The sequence below is a fragment of the Trichechus manatus genome, unplaced genomic scaffold, assembly GCF_000243295.1.
Source record: "Trichechus manatus latirostris isolate Lorelei unplaced genomic scaffold, TriManLat1.0 scaffold00088, whole genome shotgun sequence".
NCBI classification, from domain to species: Eukaryota; Metazoa; Chordata; class Mammalia; order Sirenia; family Trichechidae; genus Trichechus; species Trichechus manatus.
In genome coordinates this window covers 136,238-144,693 of record NW_004444024.1, presented here as the reverse complement: position 1 = coordinate 144,693, position 8,456 = coordinate 136,238, and the positions used below count along the sequence as shown (strand labels likewise).

Sequence of the window (8,456 nt, the reverse complement as noted above, 5' to 3'; positions counted from 1 at the left end):
ATTGTTGTTTTTGTATAATTTCTAGTTGTGAATTTATTTTGGCATTTTGTTCCTGCATTATTTTCCTGAATTCTTCCAATTTTTTGTCTGAATTTTCCAGAGTTTGTCTGCATTTTCCATGAATTTGTCTATTTTTTCCTCATTTTTTTCTGCGTTTTGCTTCAACTCTTGGATAATTCTGAGTATTAGAGATTTGAATCCCCTATCAGGTAGTTCCAGTGCCTTTTTTCCACTGGAAAGTCACCTGGTGTTTTATTTTGGATGCCTACAGGAACCATCCTGTCCTGTTTTTGTAAATGTTTTGATATTGTCTGCTGTCTTCTGGACATTCAGTAGTTATTTTTCTCATTTATTGATTGTAGATTTGTTTGCTTTGTCCTATTTTTTTTTATTTGGCTATGTCTGAGCTCATAGGCTGCGTGTTCTTTGTTGTTTGCTTGTCTGTGGGCACAACACTTTTTGCTTCCTTCTCCAATTGGCAGGGTCAGTCGTGCAGATATGGTACAGCAGGGCAGGTCTAGCTGAAGAGGTGTTACTGGGATGGGTTGTTTGTGGCACTTACTACAGCCACCAGGGCAGGTCAGTAATCAGTGCAGAGCAGGTTCTGGTAGGCTGTACCTGTGCTGCTTGGTGATGTGATGTTAAATGCATGGTGCAGTAGGCAGGATGTAGGGGGGAGACTGTTATGTGTGGAGCTGAGATGGATATGGGAGAGAAGAGAGAGGAACAGAAGCCAAAAACATACAAACAAACCAAAAAGAATGCTCGGGGAGCTTGCCATTGGAATGGAGAGATGAGAGGCTATGAAATGGAGAAAAACAAGAAGGGGAAGAAGAAGACGAAAAAAAAAGAGAGAAGAAAAGAATGAATAAATAAAAATCAGAAAAGAAAAAGAACAGCAAAGCTCCCAGGGATCCCACTGGTGCTGCTATGAGGTCTGGGGAAGTTGTTCTCAGGTGTTGCAGTACAGCCTGGCTAGAAGGCGTAGAGGTATACAATGCCAGGTATTCAGGGAACAGGGAGAGATGGAAGGTATAGAGAGATGAGAAATGGTTGTCTCCTGCTGGAAGCTCCGTGTAGCTGCTTTCTCATACCCCCTATTTGCTGGTCCCTGATAGGAGTCCAAGATGGCGGATCTGCACTGCGTTAGCTGAAAGGGACGTCTGCATGAATCTCTCCTTGCTCTCCATTCTCTGTCAGTTTTCTCACTCCATTCGGTGCTTGACTGACTTCTTTATCTCTTCATTTGATGTTTTAGGGTTTCAGGATATCTGTTTTCTCTGTTTGGCTTAGTTTTTTGGATCTTTGCTGTGGAGGGAGAGCTTGGTGCTTCTGCCTAGAGTGCCATTTTGCCGGAAGTCCCCTCATACAGATTTTTATCCTACTCTTATCCCAATTTGGAGAAAGCCATGATACCTCTAATTCATGAGAATATCTGGGTTCTACAGTGAAAATCACCTTGATACTTGTCTTCATCTAGAAGTTGTTAGTTTTATTACATCTGCTTAATCAAAGGCAATGGGTTTGGTTTTTGCCTAGTCAGTATTCTTGTGTGCAACTGCTTTCAAAATGTTGTTACTATCTCTACTGTGCTACTATTCTTTCTATGTTCATGCTGTTTTTATTCTCTTACTGACATGTTAGTGGGGGTATTCTGAGGAAATTTTATTAAATGCAAGTGTGTAATCTGATATATTTAACCAGAAAGCCCAGAGAAAATATTTCTATATAATCTGTATTTCTCTTTGTGTCTGTTAGTAGAAAGATAAAGCCCACATTAGTCTGTCTCAGGAATGGCTGGCTCTAACTACACTGGTGCTAACCATACAGTCTACCTGCTGGGCATTCCAGAAGACTTACACATGTGGATTTTCATCTCCTTCTTCATCTCCTATGTCTTTGCTGTCCTTGGGAATGGTCTGTTCATCTTCATTATCCTCACCAAAAGCAGCCTCCATAAACCTATGTATCTTTCCCTCTGTATGTTGGCTGGAGTTGACATTGTCTTTGCACAGAACCCAAGGTATTGGCCATTTTCTGGTACAATTATAGGGAAATTTCTCTTATTAGCTACATTGCCCATCTCTGCTTTCAGCATTCCTCCTTCATCTCTGTGTCAGGTATCTTGCTGATTACGGCATTTGACTACTACATTGCAGTTTGTTACCCACTGAGATACACTACAATTCTTAGCCACTCCCTGACTGGGAAAATTGGTGTGGCTGTTTTTTTGAGAGCACATTGTACCCCATGACATTTCTTCAGAAGAGGCTGACCTATTGCAGAAATAACTTCCTTCCACATACATTCTGTGAACACATTGGCTTGGCCAAGTATGCCTGTGATGACATCCGCATAAATACCTGGTATGGGCTTTTTGTCTTTAATGTCCACAGTGATCTTAGATGTTGTCCTCATTTTTGCTTCCTGTGTTCTGATTCTCCATGCTGTCTTTCACATTCCTTCCCAAGATGCTCACTACAAAGCTCTCAATATATGTGGCTCCCATGTCTGTGTCATGATTCTCTTTTATGGGGCTGGAGTCTTCTCAGTTCTCACACAGCGCTTTGGACTCCACAGACCACTACATGGCCATATCTTGCTGGCCAGCATCACCATACTTGCTCCACCTATGCTGAATCCCATGATTTATGGGCTCAAGACTGAGCAGATGCAAGACTAAGTGATCTATGTGTTTTTTCCAAAGCAGAAATGACTGGGGATGGCAGAGACTGATTTCTCAGAAATTTTGGCCCTCCATGAGATGTGCTTTGGTAATAGCAAACAGAAAAATAAAAACTGAGTCACTAGGAAAAATGGCTCATCAAATTCTGGACCTCTGGAGCAACTTACCTGAAGTTGTGAGACTTGCCTCTCTAATAAATCTGAAAGTAATGCCTGTGGACTGACTGAGTTACCTACAACTCATTATACGAGGAATAAAGAGGTTGCTCTCTAGTAGTCATGTCTAACCCTATAAACAATTGAGTTTTGGGCATACTCAGTGTAATACTAAGAGTGTTGTTTAGATAATTATGAAGTTTTCTGCTTTGTGTTATGTTAAGTCTTGGGATGTCTAACCATATCTCTGGACACCCACTTAAAACTTTCATATGCTTTCTGGAGGTATGATGGGTGTTAAGAGGACAGTTAGGGGGTGGTGCTACTTACTCTTTACTTTTTAGGAGTTGTTTCTCAAAAATCATGTTCCTCAACATGGTACAGAATACCGTTAGTAATCTGTTTTCAGACTTCCTTTCCAGCAACCGTTACCACATCCCTCTCATTTAATCTGTGCTTCAGTCTCAAGAAACTGTTTACCTCTAATTTCTCTGTGTTCAGGCATGTTTTTAAATGTCTTAGTGCATTTTTCATAAGTGACCATTTACCTAGAATTAACTCTTTGACCTTTTTATGAGTTCCCACCACTCACCTTTCAAGGTTCAGCTTGTTGTCCCTTACTCAGTGAGGTCATTATTAACCATGTCATCTCAACATGAGGCACTACTTCCTCTATGACATAATAACACATCGTTGGTACTTTAAAAAAGAACATTTACTTCTTTTTACGTAAGTATTAATAAAAAAACAGTAAGTAGAAAATTAAAATTACTCATGATCCCATCACCAAGAACAATTTTCTGTTATGGATTTTGGTGTGTAGTCTTGTAGATTTTATACATAAATCTAACTCTTACTTTAACTATAATTATCACACCACACACACACACACACACACACACACACACACACATCCATACGTTATATATGATTTGGTAGCCTGATATTCTCAGATAGCCCCATACTGTGGCCATCTTTACATGACAATACACTTAGATCTGTATAATCATTTTAATGGCTATGTTGTATATATTTTAATTATTTATTAAGAAAGTGTGTTTTAAAAAATTCTTCTGTACACAAGACTAAATTTTTTTTTTTTTTTTTAATTTATAAGGTTGTCCTTCATTCTTGGGGTTCCTTAAAGACAGGAAGGGCTTTCTAGTCAAGTTTGTTTCTCTAGTGCCTAGCACAGGATGAAGGACAGAATAGGCGCCAAATCAATTGTTGTTAAGACAACTGGAAAATCCTAGTAAGCATAAAGAAGATAACTTAGTATAAACCCTGTTAAAATTTTGGTTTACTTCCTTATAGGCTTTGTTCAGTGCATATATTTTTTTCACATTGTTGCCAAGTAAAAAAGTAACCAAAACAAAATTCTTGTTTACCGACTTTTAATAATAGCATAACATTCCATCAAATGCAAATAGCATAATTTGCTTTATCATCCTTTTATTTTCACCGTGTTTTTAAGTAATTTTTTTGGTTTTAGAACAGTTTGAGATTTACAGAAAAATTGGGAAGATAGTATACAGAGTTCTCATACACCACCAAACCCAATTTCCCCTGTTATTAACATATTATACTAGCATGTTACATTTATTATAATTGATGGACCAATACTGATACACTGTTATTAACTAAAGTCCATACTTTATTCAGATTTTCTTAGTTTTTACCTAATGTAATTTTTAGGATCCGAACCGGGATACCCCATTACATTTAGTTGTCATATCTCCTTAGGCTTTTGTTGGCTATGGTAATTTATCAGATTTTTCTTGTTTTAGATGACTTTACCAGTTTTGGAAGTAGTTGTGAGGAATTTTGTGGGATGTCTCTCAATTGGGTTAATTCTAACATTTTTCTCATGATTAGAATGGGGTTTTGTGTTTTGGGGAAGAATATCAAAGAGGTAAAGTGCCACTCTCATCACATGGGTATATACTATCTACTTGATTTATCATCAAGGGAGGATTATTGAATAGTCAAGGGAAGTACAGTGCTTACTTTGCTTACCAGATAGATCATCTGTAGTGAACAATTTCACATTTTTTTCACCACATTAAAGATTCTTCCTCTAGGTATGATTGGCATCTGCTTTTCTCCTAACCCCATAGCACCTTCTTACAGAATCAAAGCCTCTTCAAATTTACAATCCCTGATGGGGTGGATGACCCAGTAAGCAAGGTAAGCACGGGCTTACTTGTGCTTACTTATGAATCTGTAGTGCACAATTTCACTTGTTTTTCCCCCACTTCAAAAATGTGGTGAAACCCATGTGAAATAGTGCACTACAGATTCGTAAGGAAGCAAAAGTAAGCCTGTGCTTACCCTGGTGATTGAGTAATCTGACCCTGTTTATCACTATTAATGTTAACTTTGATTGCCTGATCGAGGTGATTGTCATTCTTTCCGTTTTTAATATTTAAGTTTCTCTAATCATTAATGATATAAGTACTGTGCTAGGGACACTCTTGTGCATAAGGCTTGCCTTTTTTGGGAGGGGTGGGAATTACGTTTTGCCTGATTTTTACCTCTAGCAGAATTACCTTAAAAAGGTGAGGGGTATGAAGATTTTAGTCTCCCTCTGAATGCTAGAAAATTGCATCTAGAAAAGTTATTAATTTTCATTCTTGTCAGAAATGCAGCACATCCTGGTTGTGTAGTGGTTACGAGTTTGGCTGCTAACCAAAAGGTCAGCAGTTCGAATACACCAGGTGCTCCTTGGAAGCCCTATGGGGCAGTTCTACTCTGTCCTTTAGGGTCTCTATGAAATGTATAAAAGTGCCAATCTTCCTGCTGTCTTACTAGTATTTAGTAAGTAGTTCCATTTAAAAAAAAATTTGCCATGTGATAAGGTAAAAATCACTTTCTCATTTTCCTTTAATTTGAATTTATTTCATAAACAGAGATACTGAACAAATTTTATTGTGCTTATTGGATATTGGAGCCCTGGTGGCCCAGTGGTTAAGTGCAGTGGCTGCTAACCAAAAAGTTGGCAGTTCAAATCCACCAGCTGCTCCTTGGAAACGGTATGGGGCAGTTCTACTCTGTCATATAGGGTCGCTATGAGTCAGAATCGACTTGATGGCAACAGCAATGGGTTTATTGGATATTGTACTTCTTTGTGGATTAATAGCATCCACCATTTGTTGGACATGGGCAAAGCTTTTTACATACCTAATCTCATTTAATCTTCACATCAGACCCATTGTTTTTATTCTCATTTTACAGACATGGAGTTTGAGGCTCAGAGATGATACATAACTTCCCCAAGGGGGTAATATTTATTGCCATTATTTTCTCAAGATTTTAAACTTTTAATTTCTTGAATTTTTTTTGGTTTGTTTGCTTGGCTTTTGTTTTATTTAAGGGAATATATCAAATATTTTCAAATCCATCAATCTTTTCCTTTGTTTTACTGTTTTAATCTGTGAAGATGTTCTTCAGGCTATGATTTGCTTATTGTTTACATTAAATTTCTTCTAGTTCCTTTTATGGTATAATTTTTTTTATATTGAATCTTTCAGAAAACATGTTGATGAATAAACAAACTAAGCAAAATAAAGAAGATAAACTTAAATGACCGATGATCCTTGTGGTACATCCCTAAGGTGGAATATTTAGTTACCTAGTTTTTTTTTCAAGATCTATTTAGAGAGTACTAACCATGTGCGTTAAGAAGCCCTGGTGGTGCAGTGGTTAAGTGCTTGGTTGCTAACTGAAAGGTTGGCGATTCAAACCCACCAGCCGCTCCTCAGGAGAAAGATGTGGCAGTCTGCTTCGGAAAAGGTTTACAGCCTTCAAAACCCTGTTGGGCAGTTCTGCTCTGTCCTGTTGAGTTGCTATATTTTGATTATTGTTACATTAACTTTCTTCCAGTTCTTTTTATGGTATAATTTTTTTATATTTAATCTTTCAAAACAAATCCTACTTGTATGATGCTAGTGAGACAGGATTAGAGGTAGTTATGTTAATACTGCAGGACTCAGTCTACAAGATTAGGTTGAATCTTGAGTGAATCTTTTTTCAGATATAAAAGAGAGAAGCGAGCAGAGAGACAGAGGACCTCATGCCACCAAGAATGAAGAACCAGGAGGGGAGCACATCCTTTGGATCCAAGGTCTCTGCTCTGAGAAGCTCCTAGACAAGGGGAAGGTTGATAACAAGGACTTTCCTCTAGAGCTGATAGAGAGAGAAAGCCTTCCGCTGGAGCTGGCACCCTGAATTTGGACTTGTAGCCTCCTAGACTGTGAGAGAATAAATTTCTCTTTGGTAAAGCCATCCACTTGTGGTATTTCTGTTATAGCAGCACTAGATAACTAAGACACTTGGCAAACTCTTACTTGTTCTTCAAGATTCACCTAAGGATGGCTCCTTTAGGAAACTGTTTCTGAGCTCTGAAGGAGTTGTCCATGTTTTTACAGTTCTCTGTGTTAACTTTTTCTCTATACTCTCTATATTATATAGATAGACCTTACTGCTTAATTGTCTGTCTCCTACCAAGTAGGGCATAGGTCCTCAAGACGCCATGCCTGGCACATATGGTGTGTGCCCAGTAACCAAAACCACTGTCCTTGAGTTGATTCAAGGCTCAAGAGACCATATAGGACAGAGTAGAAATGCCCCGTAAGGTTTCAAAGGCTGTAAACTTCTATGGAAGCAGACTGCCTCATCTTTCTCCAGTTGAGTGGGCTGGTGGGTTCAAACTGCTGACCTTTAGTTTAGTGGCAGAACACTTAACCACTGCACCACCAGGGCTCCTTGGGCTCAGTAAAGGTGTGTTAAATTGGATAATTAAGTCAGTTACCATTTTCCTTCTGAGATGTACTGTACATCACATTCTGCTGGTCAAGGTGGAAACTGAAGTGTTAGTTATAGCTCTTAGCTTAGTAACAATTTGAAACTAAGATCTATGGCATTCTAGAGCTGAAAGGGCTCTTTCACAGATGATCTAATTCAACTCCTACCCAACTTTAGTTTTAAAAGTGTTGGAACTGCATAACTGCATTGAGATCACATAGCTAGTGAATAGAATGGCAAGAAATTTTAACTCATTTTCCTGGTCTCCCACCCAGGATCCTTTTCACTGCTCCATGCAATGAAAAATGATCTGTCATGGATTGAATTGTGTACCAATTCAATTGTGTACCAATACACAATTCAATTGTATACCCCAAAAATATGTGTACCAGTTTGGCTAGGCCATGATTCCCAGTATTCTGTGATTGTTCAACGTTTTGTCATCTGATGTGATTTTCCTATGTGTTGTAAATCCTACTTCTATGATGTTAATGAAGTGGCAGTTATGTTAATGAGGCAGGACTAAGTCTACAAAAACTGGATTGTATATTGAGCGAATCTCTTTTGAGATCTAAAAGAGAGAAGCGAACAGAGAAAAAGCGGGACCTCATACCATCAAGAAAGCAGCGCTGGGAGCAAAGAGCATCCTTTGACCCTGGGTTCCTATGCAGAGAAGCTCCTAGTCCAGGGGAAGATTGATGACAACAACCTTCCCCCAGAGCAAACAGAGAAAGCCTTCCCCTGGAGCTGACGCCCTGAATTTGGACTTCTAGCCCACTTGACTGTGAGAGAATACACTTCTGCTTGTTAAA

The 8,456-nt window shown here is 38.7% G+C and overlaps 1 pseudogene; it reads left to right on the top strand.

Moving 5' to 3' along the window:
* Positions 1-1,793: 1,793 nt before the first annotated feature.
* Positions 1,794-2,716, top strand: LOC101348278 (olfactory receptor 52B4-like; annotated as a pseudogene).
* The last annotated feature ends 5,740 nt before the right edge of the window (positions 2,717-8,456 follow it).